Below are 20000 nucleotides of genomic sequence, written 5' to 3'. Positions count from 1 at the left end.
GTGTGTGTGTGTGCGTGTGCGCATTGTTTATGTTACCATTTGCAATGACACGTATGTAAAACTCTTGTTATTTCACACACACCCCTTTTTCATATGGGGCTATGGCCTTAATTGAATAAACCATCTGTGTGTGTGTGTGTGTGTGTGTGTGTGTGTGTGTGTGTGTGTGTGTGTGTCTTGTGCCTCTGCATTTGCATGTTTCTGTTTGTATGTGTGGTGTACGCGTGTATGCACGCGCGCACGTGAGTGAGTGTGTTCGTGTATGCATGCATGTGTGTGGCGTGCAGGATTGTGTGTATGTGCATGGGTGTGTCGGGTGCGTGCGTGCGTGCGTGCGTGTGTGTGTGTGTGTGTGTGTGTGTGTGTGTGTGTGTGTGTGTGTGTGTGTGTGTGTGTGTGTGTGTGTGTGTGTGTGTGTGTGTGTGTGTGTGTGTGTGTGTGTGTGTGTGTGTGTGTGATCCACAGTCGGTGAGGTCGCCAGCAGACGGATGTACATCCCTCACTCCTCCCCCCCCTCCCAACCACCCACACCGACCTTCACCCCCCCCCCCCGCACCCTAATCCCCCCCCCACATCAACCTCCTCCCCCCTCCCCCGACCCCCCAAGCACACATAATCAATACTCAACTTGACGACTGGCAAACATGGAATCGGCCGAACGACTATTGATGTCGTCGACGTTGAAAAAGGGAGGTGGAAGGGGGGGGGGGTTAGGAGTAGGGGTGAGGGTAAGGGCGACAAGTGTGAGCCGGCGAAATAAAGGGGCAAGTGGAAGGGTGGGGGTTGTCGGGGGGTCGGGTGGAAGATGTGTATGGGAGGGAAGGGTGTTGGAGGGAGCGGATGGGGGGCCGGGGGGGTGGGGTGGGGGGCGTGGGGGGTGGTGGTGTGAACGCAAATACAGGTGGTTGAGAAGTAGTGGACAAGATAGTGTAGAACTTCGTAGCATGTTTCTGTGGATTGTTCTTCAGTTTCCGACGAGTCGTATCTCCGGACGCTAAAGATATCCTCTACTCCCATGAAACATAGAACACTCTCTCTCTCTCTCTCTCTCTCTCTCTCACACACACACACACCTTTTCACACACACACACACACACACAGACACACACACACACACACACACACACACACACACACACACACACACACACACACACACACATATATATATATATTCACACACACACATACATCCCTCTCTCTCTCTCTCTCTCTCTCTCTCTCTCTCTCTCTGTGCTCCAACCCGAAAATTATTCTTCGGGGCACATTGTCTTTCTCATATCAATTATGCATCTACAATCTGGAGCAATGCCAGTCACAACCAGCTCAAAAAAATTAACTCATTACATAGACGAGCAGCTAAACTTATTCTACCCGACCACTCACTATCAACAGATGAGAAATTAACAAAACTGGAAATATTACCACTGTACAAGCAATTTGATACAATAGAATGGTCCTCATGTTCAAAGTACACAACCACATGTCACCACCGTACCTCAGTGAATTTGTTCAAAGGGGAACAGAGCGTTACGATTCAGATAATTATATTCTGCCTCGTGTGCGCATTGACTTGTACAAATCTAGCTTTGCATTTTTTGGACCATCTATTTGGAACTCTCTTCCTACATTCGTCAAGACAGGCGATTCATTATCGTCCTTCAAATCAAGGGTACGAAAACTTCTGCTCCACAAACAATAGACCCCCAAACCAAATATAACCGGCCTAAACCCATCATGCCCTTTGTGAAATGTATGCGCTGTCTGTTCCTTTACATACACTAACGTGTTTCATCTTATTTTCAACCTTTTGTGATTTTTTATGTATTACATGCAAGCTATTGATTGGATGTTATTGCCTGCCACATCAGCGTCAGGTTTCTCATCACTGTTGTATATGTACAGTGATATAACTATATTTCTCTGCTCTGTTTATATATTTTCATTTCAGTCGTGCCTCTTTCCTGTATTCTGTGTGGTGATTAATTTGACCGTCTTAATAACCCCTTTACTTCTTGATTTTTTTTCCCTTTCTTTTTGTTCAATAATTGCTATTGTACTACAATATGATTTGTAATGTACTACAATATGATTTGATACCTAATTATGTTTATGTATACGTATGCATACATATCTGTATGTACATGTAGACATATGCATGCATGTGGGTATATGTGCAAATATGTATATGCATAAGGGTGTGTGTGTTTGGGGATGAGTGTGTGCATATGTGTGTGATTGGGTGGGTGTGAGTGTGTGACAGTGTTCCCTTCATTATATTTTTTATGATGATGATGGTCCGTTGATTAGTATTATAATCATTATTATTATTAGTAGTAGTAGCAGTAGTAGTAGTAGTAGTAGTAGTAGTAGTAGTAGTAGTGGTAGTGGTAGTATTTACTATTGTTATTATTGTTGTGTCTTATCGTTACTGTTTTTGTTGTCACAAGGACAGATTGGAAGACTAGGCAATGCCTAAAATCTTTATCCTTGAGTAATAAAGTTTTTGAATATCTCTCTCTCTCTCTCTCTCTCTCTCTCTCTCTCTCTCTCTCTCTCTCTCTCTCTCTCTCTCTATATATATATATATATATACATATATATAATTATATATATTCACACACACACACACACACACATATCACATATATATATATATATATATATTTGTGTGTGTGTGTGTGTGTGTGTGTGTGTGTGTGTGTGTGTGTGTGTGGGATGATCATCAAAGATAATTATGACACTGATGAAGTTATAGATAACTATTTCTGCGTCAGGCTTCATGACGGTGATGTATACCCCTACTTCATGCTTCCTTTAACACATCCTTGTATCAACCAGGCAAAGTCCTTTAACACATCCTTGTATCAACCAGGCAAAGTCCTTTAACACATCCTTGTATCAACCAGGCAAAGTCCTTTAACACATCCTTGTATCAACCAGGCAAAGTCCTTTAACACATCCTTGTATCAACCAGGCAAAGTCCTTTAACACATCCTTGTATCAACCAGGCAAAGTCCTTTAACACATCCTTGTATCAACCAGGCAAAGTCCTTTAACACATCCTTGTATCAACCAGGCAGAGTCCTTTAACACATCCTTGCATCAACCAGGCAAAGTCCTTTAACACATCCTTGTATCAGCCAGGCAAAGCCCTTTAACACACCCTTGTATCAACCAGGCAAAGTCCTTTAACACATCCTTGTATCAACCAGGCAAAGTCCTTTAACACATCCTTGTATCAACCAGGCAAAGTCCTTTAACACATCCTTGTATCAACCAGACAAAGTGAAAGTTGTATGATCGATGGTTTCTCCAGTCAATGGGAAATCATTTACAGCTTAGTTGTTTTTTTGAAGGACTATGACTCTCAAACTTGGAGCCAAAATTGCACTGGCTCTTAGTGCTGCAGCCCTGTGGGCTAGTTGGCCTTTGGGAACCATCCCAACGCCGCCTGTCCTAAAACCCTCTTGGCCGAGAGAGTGGGGAAGACGCTCTCCACTATAAGAGAGTGGGGAAGACGCTCTCCACTATAATCAAATTCTAGTCCAAATAGTCGGAACAGCAGTTGCCTCCTCTGCTGTTCTGATGGTCATAGTCGGACACGACTGACTATCATACATATATATATATATATATATATATATATATATATATATATATATATATATATATAGTATCAATCAGGATTGAGGGATACGGACACTTGCAGTGTTGGAGGAAAAAAATTCAGTGACGTATCCTTGAATGATTATGACGTATCCTTGCGTGGTCCTAGTCTTCCCGTTTACATACAATTATGTGAATAATCAGAGTAATAATCAACGCTCTTATTACACAAAAGACCAGTGTGATTCTTATCACTTAGGTTACTGTATCTAAAACACACGTGGAAGGAAGGAGAGAGATCTAGAGACAGAGAAAGACAGACAGACAGACAGACAGACAGAGAACAGAGAGAACCAGGTATTCAGGAGCAGACCTGACACAAACAAAAAAAGCGAATTCTCTCTCTCTCTCTCTCTCTCTCTCTCTCTCTCTCTCTCTCTCTCTCGTGCGCGCGCGCACGTGTGTGTGTGTGTGTGTGTGTGTGTGTGTGTGTGTGTGTGTGTGTGTGCTCAACATTGTAATGGGTCAGATAGGCCTTCTACAATAAAAACATTTCTGAGCTCTCTCTCTCTCTCTCTCTCTCTCTCTCTATATATATATATATATATATATATATATAAACACTAATAAGATAATTATACCAAAATAGAAACTCAGAAAACAATTACAGACCCACACACTTCACAGTCATCCAGACTTGCTCCGTCTGAAAAGCACAGGTGTTTAAAAAATAACAAACAAACACACAAACAAAAAATCGTTCATCATAGCTATTTGGAAAGCACAGGTGTTTTTAAGAAGCCTCGTGCATACTTCTTTAGACAACGAGGGGTTGGTTTATCTGTTTATGATTCATCCACAAATAATGGTGGGTTTTAGAGTTTGACCAAATCTATATTCGAACGACAGGATAGCGAAGAAAAAACAACAACACGTGCAGATAAAAATTAAACAATTCAGGTTATTTCAAAATAACTTGGCAAAGATGAATGAATCGGGATAAAACAACAACAACAACAACAACAACAACAACAACCAAACTAAATAAATGATAAGGGAGAAAAGCTGGGAATCCGAACAATGGAAAGTATTCAACAACACATCATACAGTTTTTTTGTTTGTTTTTTGTTTTGTTTTTTTGTTGTTGTTTTTTTATCTCAAGCTCTCATCGATTTACTCATTAACTGACCTTCTGAGTCTCCCTTTGTGTACTCATGCGACTTACTCTCTCACTCTCAACCACCCTCTCTCTCTCTCTCTTCCTATTCTCTCTCTCTCTCTCTCTCTCTCCCTCTCCCCCCCACCCCCTCTTTCTCTCTCCACAAAGGCTGATTGTTGATTGTGTTCATTGCATAACAAACGGTTCACTGTAACATTGTCCGCACGATCAGTTGTTACGGGACATATAGCATATACAATAAAATTCTTGCGTTCCATAAAGGCTAATATACACACAACATTAGATACTATTTTGCAACACATCATATAGCTGTGTGAGTGTGTGTGTGTGTGTGTGTGTGTGTGTGTGTGTGTGTGTGTGTTGTTTTTGTTTCACTCTAACTGTCATTCATTAACTCATTGTCCTACGTTCTGAGTCTCTCTTTGTGTGCACATGCAACTCTCCCTCCTTCTCCCCCCCTCTCTCTCTCTCTCCCTCCCTCCCTCCCTCCCTCTACCTTTCTCTCTCTCTCCCTCTCCCTCACTCTCTCTCTCTCTCTCTCTCCCTCCCTCTCTCTCCCTCTCGCCTCTCCCTCTTCCACCCCTCCCTCCCTCTCTCTCCCTCTGTCTCTCTCCCTCTCCCTCTCGCTCTGTCTCCTTCCCTCCCTCTCTCTCCCTCTGTCTCTCTCTCTCCCTCCCTCTCTCTCTTCCCCTCTCTCTCTTCCCCTCTCTCTGAATACTGCGACTTCCTCTCTCTCTCTCTCTCTCTCTCTCTCATCCTCTCTCCCTCTCCTCCCCCTTCTCTCTCTCTCCATAAAGGCTAATATACACACAACATTAAATAGTATTCAGCAACACATCAGGTTTTTTTTTTCTGTTTTGTTGTTGTTGTTGTTTGTTTCACTCCAGCTTTCATTCATGACTCATTATCCCACGTTCTGAGTCTCTCTTTGTGTGCACATGTAACTCCCCCCCCCTCTCTCTCTCTCCCCCTCTCCCTCCCTCTCTCTCTCTCCCTTCCTCTCTCTCTCTCTCTCTCCCTCCCTCTCTCTCTCCCTTCCTCTCTCTCTCTCTCTCCCCCTCTCCCTCTCTCTCTCCCCCTCTCCCTCTCGCTCTGTCTCCCTCCCTCTCCCTCCCACTCTCCCCCCCCTCTCCCTCCCTCCCTCTCTCTCTCCCCCCTCTCTCTCTCTCCCTCTTTCTCCCTGTCTCTCTCTCCCCCCTCTCTCTCTCTCCCTCCCTCTCTCTCCCTCTCCATCCCTCCCTCTCTCTCTTCCTCTCCCTCTCGCTCTGTCTCCCTCCCTCCCCCCCTGTCTCTCTCCCTCTGTCTGTCTCCCTCCCTCCCTCTCTCTCTCCCTCTCTCTGAATACTGCGACTTCCTCTCTCCCTCTCCCCCCCTCCTCTCTCTCTCTCTTTCTCTCTCTCTCCCTCTCTCCATAAAGGCTAATATACACACATTAAACAGTATTCAGCAACACATCAGTTTTGTGTGTGGGTTTTTTTGACTCACTTGTGTGAACAAAGTGAGTCTATGTTTTAACCCGGTGTTCGGTTGACTGTGTGTGTGTGTGTGTGTGTGTGTGTGTGTGTGTGTGTGTGTGTCTGTGTGTGTGTCTGTCTGTGTGTCCGTGGTAAACTTTAACATTAACATTTTCTCTGCAAATACTTTGTCACTTGACACCAAATTAGGCATAAAAATAGGAAAAATTCAGTTCTTTCCAGTCATCTTGTTTTAAACAATATTGCCTCTGGGATGGGCACAAAAACAACAACAACAAAAATGAAGCCTAATTATATGCAAACTGCATTTACTGTTATATTTATATTTTTTGTATTCTCTAAACTTGGCACTTTGATCTGATATTCTGAACCAACAACAAGAGCAGTCATTATCATTTTTTGTTCAAACAGGAACTTTTTTTGCTAAGCATGGAAGTTTTATTTATTTTGCAAACGTTTTGGTGCAGATGGCAAAAACGGGAAATTACTCTGTAATTAATTCTAGGGGACTTAATTTGCTTTAAACAGATCTTTCTCATCTTAAACATTATATTTTGAAATTATACTCAATACATTAAAAGCTTGTGTGTTTTACTCTCAGTGTACAGGGCTTTCACTATGTTCATTCGCCCAAGTGGTCTTTTTCGGAAAATACTAAAATCAATTCGACGAATGGACTTTACAGATCTGTTGGCTGAGCCCTGAAGGTCATGGGCAAAAATCAATTGCGTACACATATTTATACACATTCAAAGTGCGTGCTCATATTCTTCGCGAACGCGAACGACGCCATTTTGTTTCAAGTTGCTGACCTGACCGTTCAATCCTATATTCAATGGACAATACACGATAACATGTGATGGAAAGTTGGAGAAGGAGACCGTTAAATATTTAATCAGAGAAAGATTTGTGAACGCCTCATCACTTACTGTATTATGCCCCAAACTGCCATAAAAATATCCACAGAATCAGTCGGAATTCACAGTTAAAAATTGTAAACCATGCGAGATAATACCCTTGAACTGATCACGATGAAACGAAAAAAATTCCAGTCTTGACTTTTCTCAAAATGAAGTCCTTTTCACTTCTTACGACGTTTAGAAGTACTTGTACTTGGCTCTACATGTTATTAGTTTGACAAAATACTAAATTTTCATATCAACTTTAAAACTATAAAACTAGAATGGACATAAAAGAGAAATTGAATCGACCGTGTCATACTACATTCCCGGCGGGTGTTTTCTAAACTTGTACATCTATCTAGATCAAGTGAAAACGGCTAAATGTTGCAGTGTGATTGCGGCGATAGCCATTAAAAAGAATTTTTAATGCCCTTAAAGATTTTTTGAATGCCCAAGATACACCAGAATAATATGATTTAACTCACTCAGTACGGCCAGTCCTCTCTTCTCCTCTTCACAGACCCCTCGGATGTCCAGTGGGTGTCTCAATGACCCAACCTTTAGCTTCCATCGTCAGAATTGTGGTATTCTTTGTCAATATTCACCTCTTCAGTATAAGAGCCTTCCGCTTGCAATATTTGGATGGTGGTAATTGGGGTGAAACGCTGTTAACGACGTCTCTTTCGCCGTTCGTATGGAGAGAGTTAAACAGCGTTCTCACTGCGAATACCGCAATTGATTTATCGCCCTTTAAAAAAAGTATGTTCAAATGTTAAATTTTAGAACGTCAGTTAAGGAGCCACGATAGTGTAATGAATAAATTCTCTTCTCACCCGAACACGCGGGGTTCGAATCTGGTTAGGACCTCTTTTTTTCTTTTTTCTTTTTTTAAACGCGAAGCTTTATAATAACAAATACAAAACACATTTTAACGATTAGATTTTTTTTAAGTGTATCACAAGTGAGTCTTGAAGGCCTTGCCTCTCTTGTTGTTGTTTTTGTTTCACTCCAGCTCCCATTCATAACCCATTATCCGACGTTCTGAGTCTCTCTTTGTGTGCACATGTAACTCTCCCTCCCTCCCTCCCGCCCTCTCTCTCTTCCTCCCTCCCCCCTCTCTCTCCCTTCATCCCTCTCTCTCTCTTTCACTCTCCCTATTTCTCTCTTTCTCTCTCTCTCTCTCTCTTTCTCTCTCCCTCTCTCTCTCTCCCTCTTTCTTTCTCTCCCCCTTTCTCTCTCCCTCTCTCTTTCTCTCTCTCTCTTCTCTCTCTCTTTATCTCTCCCTTTCTCTCCCCCTCTCTCTCTTTCCTCTCTCTCTTCTCTTTCTCTCCCCCTTTCTCTTTCTCTCACTCTCTCTCTCTCTGTCTTCTCTCTCTATTTCTCTCTCCCTTTCTCTCTCTCCCTCCCTCCCCCCCCCCCTCTCTCTCTCCATAATAAAGGCTAATGTATACATTATAATGTAAAGTTTCCAACAATACACAATACACTTGTTATTGCTTTTTAGCTCTTGTCTGATATTCTGAGTGTCTCTTTGAGCTCACATGCGACTCTCTCTCTCTCTCTCCATCTTTCTCTCTCCCCACCCCCCCACCCCCGGACCTCCACCCCCTCTCTCTCTCCCCCTCTCATTCTCTCTCTCAAACCACGGGGACAGATTTACACACGAGCTACTAACACGATTTGTCACTTAGGCGAACACCAAAAGTCTTTTGTCACGTGTCTGATCGTTCGTGATTTGTGATTGGTTTGTTTTGTCCTGCTGCTATGTGTGAGAGCGTCAATATTGTTGGGAACGGATGAATGCGCGCGATCGTGTGTGTGTGTGTATGTGTGTGTGTGTGTGTGTGTGTGTGTGTGTGTGTGGAATGGGGATGTGTGTGTGTGTGTGGAATGGGAATCGTGTGTGAGTGAGTGTGTGTGTGTGTGTGTGTGTGTGTGTGTGTGTGTGTGTGTGTGTGTGTGTGTGTGTGTGTGTGTGTGTGTGTGTTGCGTATGTGTGTGTGTGTGTGTGTGTGTGTGTGTGTGTGTGTGGAATGGGAATCGTGTGTGAGTGTGTGTGTGTGTGTGTGTGTGTGTGTGTGTGTGTGTGTGTGTGTGTGTTTGTGTGTAATGGGGATGCGTGTGTGTGAGTGTGTGTGTGTGTGTGTGTATCTGTGTGTGTGTGTGTCTGTGTGTGTGTGTGTGTGTGTGTGTGTGTGTGTGTGTGTGTGTGTGTGTGTGTGTGTGTGTCTATGTGTATGTGTGTGTGGAGGGGGTGGAGGGGCGGGGCACCATGTCCTGTGGTCGCTCACTTTATCTCTGTTCCTGTCTCTCTCACTTTGTCTCTCTTGTCTCTGTCTCTGCTCTGTCTCTGTCTGTCTGTCTGTCTCCCTTCTCTTCACTACCCCTTTTCCCCTCCCACACTCCTCTCTACCACCTCTGTCTGTCTGTATTATTATTATTATTATTGTTATTATTATGTGTTGGGCGGCCTGTTGGTTGCTACCAGTTTTCTTCAAGGAAAGAGCTTTGTTTTGTTTCAATATTTGCTTTCACCATATTCATTCGTTCATTCTGATATTTTATAATGCAATGAAAATGTGTTGACGCATTCACCCATGTCATATATAAGGACATCAAGGTCAGAGACATTAAATTGTCAAATATCTGTCTGTCTGTGTGCCTCCCCCCCTCTCTCTCTCTCTCTCTCTCTCTCTCTCCCTCTCTCTCTCTCTCTCTCTCTCTCCCTCTCTCTCTCTCTCTCAGTAGCAAAGTCTATAGCACTATCATTAACCAAAGGATTCAAGAATATGTAGAATATAATTATATAACTGGAGAACATCAAGCTGGGTTTAGACGAGGTTACTCAACAACTGATCATATGTTTACTCTTTTAACCGTAAACTGTATGTGGCATTCATCGATTTTGAAAAGGCATGTGATTCCATAAACCGAAATTTATTATGGCCCATTCTGATTAAAAATGGAGTAAGTGGAAAACTCTTCAATTGCATTAGGAGTACGTATAGTGTTGTTAAAACAAGAGTTAGATGTGGTGATAAGCTTACGAATTATATATGTTGTACTAGAGGAGTTAAACAGGGAGATGTTTGTAGTCCTATTTTGTTTTCTTTATTTATAAATGAATTAGCGATAGAAATAATAGATAAGGGAAGGCACGGTGCTAGATTCACAAGTGATATTATGGAATTATTTATTTTACTACTCGCTGATGATATAGTTTTACTCTCTGAGACAGTTGTTGGTCTTCAGATACAGTTGAATAATCTGAAAAATTCAGCCAATCAGTTACATTTACGGGTTAATTTGGATAAGAGTAAAATAATTGTCTTTAGAAAAGGGGGTTATCTGGCAGCGAGGGAAAGATGGGTTTATGATGGTGTTGTTATGCCTGTCGTTAATGTCTATAAATATCTTGGAATATTCTTCTCTACACGTTTGAGTTTTGTAGCTGCATGTAAGGATTTATCTAGCAGAGGGAAGAATGCGTTGTTACACATTATGAAGAAACTTCGTTTGTTGAATAATAATTCTTTGAAGATATTTCTGAAATTATTTGATATTCAGATACAACCTAATGTGCTATATGGTTCAGAATTGTGGGGGTTAGATAGAAAATCGGTTATGCATTGTGAGTCTGTTCATTTATTTGGGCTTAAAAAAATTGTAGGGGTTGAAGTGAGAACACCCAATGATTTAGTATATGGAAAAAACTAATAGGCACCCAATCTGTATTAACTCTGCTATTAGATGCATTCGTTACTGGTTAAAGTTATTAGAAATGAATAATACTCGACTGCCAAGTAAATCTTACAATGTGCTACATGATTTAGACTTAAGAGGCAAAACAAACTGGGCATCGAATGTATGAATGTGTTTACGTGAACTTGGTTTTGGGTATGTATGGGAATATCAAAGAGTAGGGGATGAAATTAGATTTGTGCAAATTCTTCGTCAACGATTGATAGACTGTAGGTGGCAGGAGTGGGAAAACCATATTCAAACGAGTGAAAGATTTGAAATTTATCGAAATTTTACCTCTGATCATACAGTAAAGCGATACCTTTTGTTTGATTTTAACAGACGCCTCAGATTTACATTGACCAGATTTAGATTTGGATCTCTGAAGTAAACACACACAGATATCGTTACAAAGCAACATGTCATTCTGAACAATTGTGCCCATTGTGCAAAGAATCAAGAGAGGATGAAGTCACTTTGTTTTAAAATGCCCTGTGTTGACTGACTTACGAATCCAATTTATTCCCCCAAAATATTATAAATATCCATGCTTGTTTCGGTTATATTTATTAATGGCATATAACGATGAAAACATCATACGTAGTTTTGCTATGTATCTTTGTAAAGCACTGCAGTTATGAGAGACATTCATTTCTTAGATTCACTGATAGTTTGTTGTGAATGACGTTGTATTGTTTATATTACCAATTGCAATGACACATGTAAAACTGTTATTACCCCCTGTTCATATGGGGCTATGGCCTTAATTGAATAAACCATCTTGAATCTTGAATCTCTCTCTCTCTCTCCTCTCTCTCTCTTTGGGGTCGGAAAAATTGCGAGAAAGGATGCATAATATGAACGAGTCTCTGTTGCTTTCTGTGTCTTGTACTCGTTTAATTTGTTATGTTATCGTGTTTTGAAGTTCTCTCTCTCTCTCTCTCTCTCTCTCTCTCTCCCCCTCTCTCTCTCCCCCTCTCTCTCTCTTCTCCCCTCTCCGTCTCTCCCACTCTCTCTCCCTTTCTCTTTCTCCATCTCCCTCTCTCTCTTTTTCTCCTTCTCTCTTCTCCCTCTCTCTCTCTCCTTCCCCCCCCTCTCCCCTCTCTCTCCCTTCCCCCTCTTCTTCTTCTTCTTCGTTCGTGTCGTGGGCTGCAACTCCCACGTCCACTCGTATACATGTAAAACGAGTGGGGTTTTACGTGTGTGACCGTTTTTAACCCCCCACCCCCCCACCCCCACCCCGACCCCCCCCCCCCTCCACCCCCCTTCCCCCACCAAGTCTTTCTCGCTTCCTCTCTCCCTTCTCTTCCCTACACCCTACCTCCCTCCCCTGCCCCCCCCCCCCCCTCTCTCCTTCCCTCCCTCCCTCCTATCCACTTGCTACACACCGAAGTGATCGATATTCCTCTACACGGACCGGCCGACTGGTGGGTGATCAGGGAGGGACTCCCAAAGCAAGCCCTGGCTATTCGGCTATTCGTTTGCGATTTGCATCCGGTAATTGCTGTCTTAGGGTGGTGGGGAGGGGAGCAAGAGATTCTGAAATCTCCGCCAGTAAGGTTACGCCAGTGAGACTCCCGGTGTCCCGCACTTCAAATACCCCCCCCCCCCCTACACCCCCGGCCCCCTCCAAAACTACCCCCCACCCCCTATCCCTGCCAACAACAACAAAAAAAGCCTTTTCTGGTAAGTTTATCGGTGGAGAAAAAAAAAAAAGGATGTTGATGAATATTCTATTTTTCCTTCTTCTCGTTCTTGTTCTTGCTCTTGCTCTTGTTGTTGTTCTTCTTGTTGTTGTTCTTCTTGTTCTTGTTCTTGTTCTTCTCCTCCTCCTCCTCCTCCTCCTTCTCTCACGTTCACTCGTATGTATGAATGACCGTTTTTATCCAGCCATGTGGGCAGCCATACTCCGTTTTCGGGGATGTCGCTTCTGCGATGGATTTGATCCAAGGGTGTGATTTTTATTATTCACTTTGGTTTTGTCCATGTTTTCTCTGTGCCTCTCTCTCTCTTTCTCTCTCTCTCTCTTTCCCTGTCTGTCTGTCTCTCTTATTCTCTTTCTCGCCGATTCTGTCGCTTTCTGTGTGTCTCTGTTTGTGTCTTTGTGTGAGTGTGTATGTGTGTGTTTAAGCGCGCCAGCGCGCGCGCGCGCACACACACACATGCACGCACGCACGGACACGCACACACACATTTGAAAGCCCGCAAGCAAACGTTGCCGATCAAGAACAGAACCTCTCAGGTTTAAAAAAAAATACAGATCGCTTCTGACTGGCATGTTATCATGTACAGCCCCCCCCCCTCCCCAGCCCTACCCCCCCCCCCCCCAACCCTCCACGCACCCCCGTACCCCGACCTACTACTTATTATGCTATTTCTGTATCTCCCTAGGAGAAGAAGCTAAAATAAGGTTACCTGAAAGGTCAACTCTAATCTTTCTTCCTTTAAAAAGAATCTAAACTCTTTTTTTTTAAAAAGAAGCTTGATATAAGAGCAGCTGTGGTTACTGTTCACAAATTCTACTGGGCTTTGAGAGTGATGGCATAATTCAGCTCCTGGAGTCCCAGTTAGATAAGTGGAGGTTGTGGTGATAGTGGTGGTGGTAGATGGTAGGTGGTAGGGGTGGAGTGTGTCTTATCGTAAACGACCCTTGTATTTAAAAAAAAATCTATTATATACATATAATTCTATATTAAATTTGTAAAATAGTGAGTGTTGTGAGTTATCATGTACTTGGTCATGATCCCGGTACATCCCACAACACCTCTCAGTAAGAGAAATCGTGGGATTCGCGAGATATCTTGGACTTACAATCCCCCTCTCCTTCCCCTGTTCCCACCACTCTGGGTTTATGGTCAGTCATTCCATCTGGACCTTCCTTCCTTCCTTCCTTCTTTCCTGCGAGACATTTTCTGTGTTTGCTGACGACGGCGTAAAGTTGGGTCCCGAAGTGTTATCGGTGAGTGTAAATTTCTGTCCCTGAAGAAGAACAAACAATTAGGCATGGAGATGAAATGATTAACAAAATAGTAAAGAGTGGTAACTCTCTCCATTAACAAGGTACACAACTTCAAGTCAATGCTGCTTACGCTACCGATTCAGCTAGCGCACAGGTAGATAAAAGGCACATTGGAACAAATCCAGACACTTCCTCACACTTCTTCAAGTCAGTGCTGCTTACGCTACCGATTCAACTAGCACACAGGTAGATAAAAGGTACATTGGAACAAATAGTAAAGAGTGGTAACTCTCTCCATTCACAAGGTACATAACTTTAAGTCAATGCTGCTTACGCTACCGATTCAGCTAGCACACAGGTAAATAAAAGGTACATTGGAACAAACCCAGACACTTCCTCACACAACTTCAAGTCAGTGCTGCTTACGCTACCGATTCAGCTAGCACACAGGTAAATAAAAGACACATTGGAACAAACCCAGACACTTCCTCACACAACTTCAAGTCAGTGCTGCTTACGCTACCGATTCAGCTAGCACACAGGTAAATAAAAGGTACATTGGAACAAACCCAGACACTTCCTCTTCTGTCCATGGCATTCGTGGATTATCAATTGATATGCCTATTTTCACTCTTGCTACAAATTTCATGGCTACTTTGTTCTTGAATCCTGCAGCCATCGCAAATGGACGACAGTCTTCAGTGCCAGAAGCTGGCGCAGCTAGTGGAAAGAATCCACGATGCACAAAACCCCTTGGTAGGGGTTGACATGTTCAAAAGCTCGTAACCATCCTCGCCAAACGAGGGCAAAAATCTTGTATCAGCGATGGCAGAGGTATCACATAACATCTGTTGTAAACATAGTGATATATATATATATATATATATATATATATATATCCATGGCATCCAGGAAACAAAACAGGTAAACAGACACATCCATGCACACAGATAATGAACTGCGATATACTATATACTGTATCACACAGCATGTATCACATTCAGGGATTTGAAACTGCAATCAGTTAAACACGCATCAGCCAAATGACGCGAGTTGTGAAGTAAGTGACCGAAGTCCAGACGAATTAGACACGAACTGATTAGCCCAGGTAACTGGCATGTACACGCAAACGATAATTCTTTCGCGGCGCACTCTCACGGGGTAGAACTCTGATTTAACTTCACCTACCAGTTAAGGCTTGTTTAAAGTCAGTCAGATATCCTGAAAAAATAGTACATAGCGTCAATTATGAAACAAAAAAAAGGTGTAACGTCAAAATCTCAGTTTCATCAATCTCTATCTGAACGGCTCAAGATGAAGGACAAGGAGGAACATTACATTACATTACATTGCATTACAATACATTACAACAAGGAGGAACATTACATTACATTGCATTACAATACATTACAACATCTATCACATTACATTACAACTTCTGTTACATTGCATCACATTACAACATCTATTACATTACATTACATTACAACATCTATCACATTACATTCCATTACAACATCTATCACATTGCAGTATGTTGCATTATATTACAACATCCATCACATTACATTACAACATCCATCACATTACAGTACAACTTCTGTTACATTGCATTACATTACAACATCTATCACATTACATTACATTACATTACAACATCTATCACATTACATTACATTACAACATCTATCACATTACATTACACCATCTATCACATCAAATTACAACTTCTGTTGCATTGCATCACATTACATCTATCACATTACATTACATTACAACATCTATCACAGTGCAAAATATTGCATTATATTACCACATCCATCACATTACATTACAACATCTATCACATTACAATACCACTTTTTTTTTTTTTTTTTTTTACATTGCATTACATTTCAGCATCTAGCACAATACATTACAACATCTATCACATTGCAGTATATTGCATTATATTACAACATCTATCACATTGCAGTATATTGCATTATATTACAACATCTATCACATTGCAGTATATTGCATTATATTACAACATCTATATTGCATTATATTACAACATCTATCACATTCCAGTATATATTGCATTATATTACAACATCTATTCAGAATTATTTCCGGGGGGAGAAAATGAAGGGGGCAGGAAATGATTCGTGCCGGGCACTGAAATCTTTGTTGGTCTTTCTTCTTCCCAGACTATGTTTTCCATTGCGTTGACGTCCGATAGATAGCGATGTCGGGAGGTAGAGTTAGGGTATGTGTGTGGGGGTGGGGGTGGGGGTGGGGGTGGGGAGGGGGGAGGTGAGGGAGGGTCTGTGTGTTTGGAGGGGTGGGGGCGGAGGAACTGAGGGGTAGGGGTGTGTGGGTGAGGGGTATAATGACGAGAAGAGACGGTGTTGGTGTGCTCTTGTGTTATCCAATGTCAGATACTGAGACTGTGATGGTCTATTCAGTGGAAGGCCACAGCCCCATATGTCTATGTCACAGAGAGAGAGAGAGAGGGGGTGTGACTGAGGGGAAGCGGAGAGAAGGCAGAGAGAGAGAGGGGGGGGGGGGATAGAGAAAGAGGAAGGGCTGAGGAAAGAGAGGGATAGAGAAAGAGGGGAAGAGGGGGTAGGAGAGGGGAAGAGGGAGAGAAAAGAGAGAAGGAGAAAGAGTGGGAGAGAGAGCAGGGGAAGAGAGGGGGGCGGGAAGAGAGAGAGAGGGGGAGAGGGGGGAGGAAGAGAGGGGGGGGAGAGAAAGGGGGGCGAGAGAGAGGGGGAAAGAGAGAGGGGGGAGAGAGAGGGGGAAAGAGAGAGAGAGGGAGAGAGGGGGGGAAAGAGAGGGGGGAGAGAGGGGAGAAAGAGAGAGGGGGAATGAGAGAGAGGGGAGAGGGGGGGACGGACAGAGGAGAGAGAAAGAGAGAGAGGGGGGAAAGAGAGAGGGGGAAAGAGAGAGAGGGAGATAGACAAAGAGAGAGGAGTTGGAAGGGTTGGGGGGAGGGGGGGGGGGCAGGTAGAGAGAGAGAGAGAGAGAGAGAGATCAAGCAAGGGCATAATCATACGTTGATAACAACACGAGCACAGCACTTAACACACCCAGAGCACACATGACATAATATTCAGCGATCTACAGAGTTCACAAAGAGTTAGGGACCAGTGGAGAAAAGACACAGTTTTCTTGCATGACATGTGGCATGTTGAAATGATGCTGATTTCTCAGCATGCAGTGGTTCACTGATTGCAGCCAATTTGATCATGAACGTCACTCACAACCACAGATGCTTGGTTTGCACGTACGCTTCCGTTGTTGTTTTTTGTTGGGTTTGTTGGGTTTTTTGGGGTTTTTTTTCAATGAAAACCTAACAGTGATCGTGTATTAACTCACTCAGTACGGCCAGTCCTCTCTTCTCCTCTACACAGACCCCTCGGATGTCCAGTGGGTGTCTGAATGACCCAACCTTTAGCTTCCGTCGTCAGAATTGTGGTATTCTTTGTCAACATTCACGTCTTCAGTATAAGAGCCTTCCGCTTGCAATATTTTGATGATGGTAATTGGGGTGAAACGCTGTTAACGTCGTCTCTTTCGCCGTTCGTATAGAGAGAGTTAAACCACTGAATAAAGTGCACGGTTCTTTTCTGTTGTTGCTGAAACAGATTTTTTTCAGGGGCTGTTTGTCTTTCATCAGGTGAAACCTGTGGATACAGTAATTTTAATTTCACGCTTATATTATCATAGTAGCATTATCTTACTTATTTGTTTATTCGTTTGTTTTATTTTTTCATTTGTTTTTGCTGTTTACGGATGAGTTATTTGATGTTAATGATAATTATGGTTCATCAACCGTCATGAAGTGCAAGGTATGAACACAGTATATAAGCTTTGAGCTTGTTGATGCTTTTTTTTTTTTTTTTTTTTTTTTCCATGTATTGCAGTGATGTGTTCTGTTGAACAGTCAGAGTCTCTTCTCATCTCTTCTTCTTCGTTTGTGGGCTGCAACTCCCACGTTCACTCGCATGAACACGAGTGTGTTTTTACGTGTGTGACTGTTTTTAACCCCGCCATGTAGGCAGCCATACTCCGTTTTCGGGGGTGCGCATTCTGGATATGTTTTTGTTTCCATAACCCACCGAACGCTGACATGGATTACAGGATCTTTAACGTGTGTATTTGATCATCTGCTTGCGTGTACACACGTATTAAGGGGGCTCAGGCACAAGCAGGTCTGCACAGTATATTGACCTGGGAGATCGGAAAAAAAAAACCTCCACTACTTACCGTAAAGGCGTCGTTATCGAGATTCGAACTCGGGATCCCCAGATCTCGGTAACGGCGCCTGATGGGCAAAGGGTGGATATTTTTCCGATCTCCCATCGTGTGTATACGCAAGCAGAAGATCAAATACACACGTTAAAGTCCTATAATCCATGTCGGCGTTCGGTGGATTATGGAAACAAGATACCCAGCATGCACGCCCCCGAAAACGGAGTATGGCTGCCTACATAGCAGGGTAAAAAAAACCGTTAATGCACGAAAAAACCCTCTCGTGTTCACACGAGTGAACGTGGGAGTTGCAGCAGCCCACGAACGAAGAAGAAGTAGAAGGAAGAAAGACAGTAAATTTTCTGCGTTTTTTCCCCACATAAATATGGTGTGGAAGCCTTCCAAGGCTGTTAGTTTCACTTGGGTTGAATGGGTTAATTTAAGATTTTTGACTCACTTGTGTAAACAAAGTGAGTCTATGTTTTAACCCGGTGTTCGGTTGTCTGTGTGTGTGTGTGTGTGTGTGTGTGTGTGTGTGTGTGTGTGTGTGTGTGTGGCTGTGTGTCTGTGTGTCTGTGGTAAACTTTAACATTGACATTTTCTCTGCAACTACTTTGTCAGTTGACACCAAATTTGGAATAAAAATAGGAAAAATCCAGTTCTTTCCAGTCATCTTGTTTAAAGTAATATTGCGCTTCTGGGATTGGCACAAAAAAATAAAGAATGAAGCCTAATTATATGCAAACTGCATTTACTGTTATATTTATATTTTTTGTATTCTCTAAACTTGACACTTTGATCTGATATTCGACCCAACAGCTAGAGCAGTCATTATTATCATTTTTTGTTCAAACAGGAACTTCTTTTGCTAAGCATGGAAGTTTTATTTATTTTGCAAACGTTTTGTGCAGATACTAAAAAGGGGAAATTACTCTGTAATGCTAGTGGAGTTAATTTGCTTTAAACTGATCTTTATCATCTTAAACATTACATTTTGAAACAAGAGAGGCAAGACCTTCAAGACTCACTTGTGATGCACTTTTTAAAAAAAATCCAAGCTTTTTATGTATTTAGTATAATTTCAAAATGTAATGTTTAAGATGAGAAAGATCAGTTTAAAGCAAACTAAGTTCCCCAGCAGAGTAATTTCCCTTCTTCTGCTACCTACACCAAAACGTTTGCAATAAATAAAACTTCCATGCTTAGCAAAAGAAGCTCCTGTTTGAACAAAAAATGATAATAATGACATATCCTTTGTTGGGTCGAATATCAGATCAAAGTGCAAAGTTTAGAGAATACAAAAAATATAAATATAACAGTAAATGCATTATACCCAATACATAAAAACTTGGATTTTTTAAAAAGTGTATCACAAGTGAGTCTTGAAGGCCTTGCCTTTCTTGTTGTTATTGTTATTGTTAACATTTCATTACTTAACCACCGCCAGGTTTCTGTGTGAAAAACACTCCCTTAGCGCCAAACACTCTAGATACGATGCTGTCAGTTGCAGGCTTCAGTTCACAGTGGACTGGTTCACTTCAAACTGAGTCAGGGAGCAAAGGTTAGTCATTATTCTGTTGGTGGGAAAAGCTGGCTGCGGCCGTCAAGCTTTGTTACAATGTGAAAAAATGGTCTTGTTAATGACCCTTGATGTCGACTTAAGTCGCCTATACCTGTGCACATTCTTGTCGACTAAAGACGCCTATGGCGGTGCACTGTCTAGTCGACTAAAGTCGCCTGTGGCAGTGCACTGTCTAGTCAACGAAAGTCGCCTATGGCGGTGCACTGTCTAGTCAACGAAAGTCGCCTGTGGCGGTGCACTGTCTAGTCAACGAAAGTCGCCTGTGGCGGTGCACTGTCTAGTCAACGAAAGTCGCCTATGGCGGTACACTGT

General features: G+C 42.5%; 1 protein-coding gene across 1 annotated transcript in view; it reads left to right on the top strand.

The window, feature by feature from the left end:
- Positions 1 to 20000, top strand: part of LOC143289569 (aromatic-L-amino-acid decarboxylase-like) — a 51613-nt gene that overhangs the window by 8656 nt on the left and 22957 nt on the right. The window lies entirely within an intron of this gene.

This window comes from Babylonia areolata, chromosome 14 (assembly GCF_041734735.1).
Source record: "Babylonia areolata isolate BAREFJ2019XMU chromosome 14, ASM4173473v1, whole genome shotgun sequence".
NCBI classification, from domain to species: Eukaryota; Metazoa; Mollusca; class Gastropoda; order Neogastropoda; family Buccinidae; genus Babylonia; species Babylonia areolata.
This window is presented reverse-complemented; position numbering and strand designations above follow the sequence as displayed.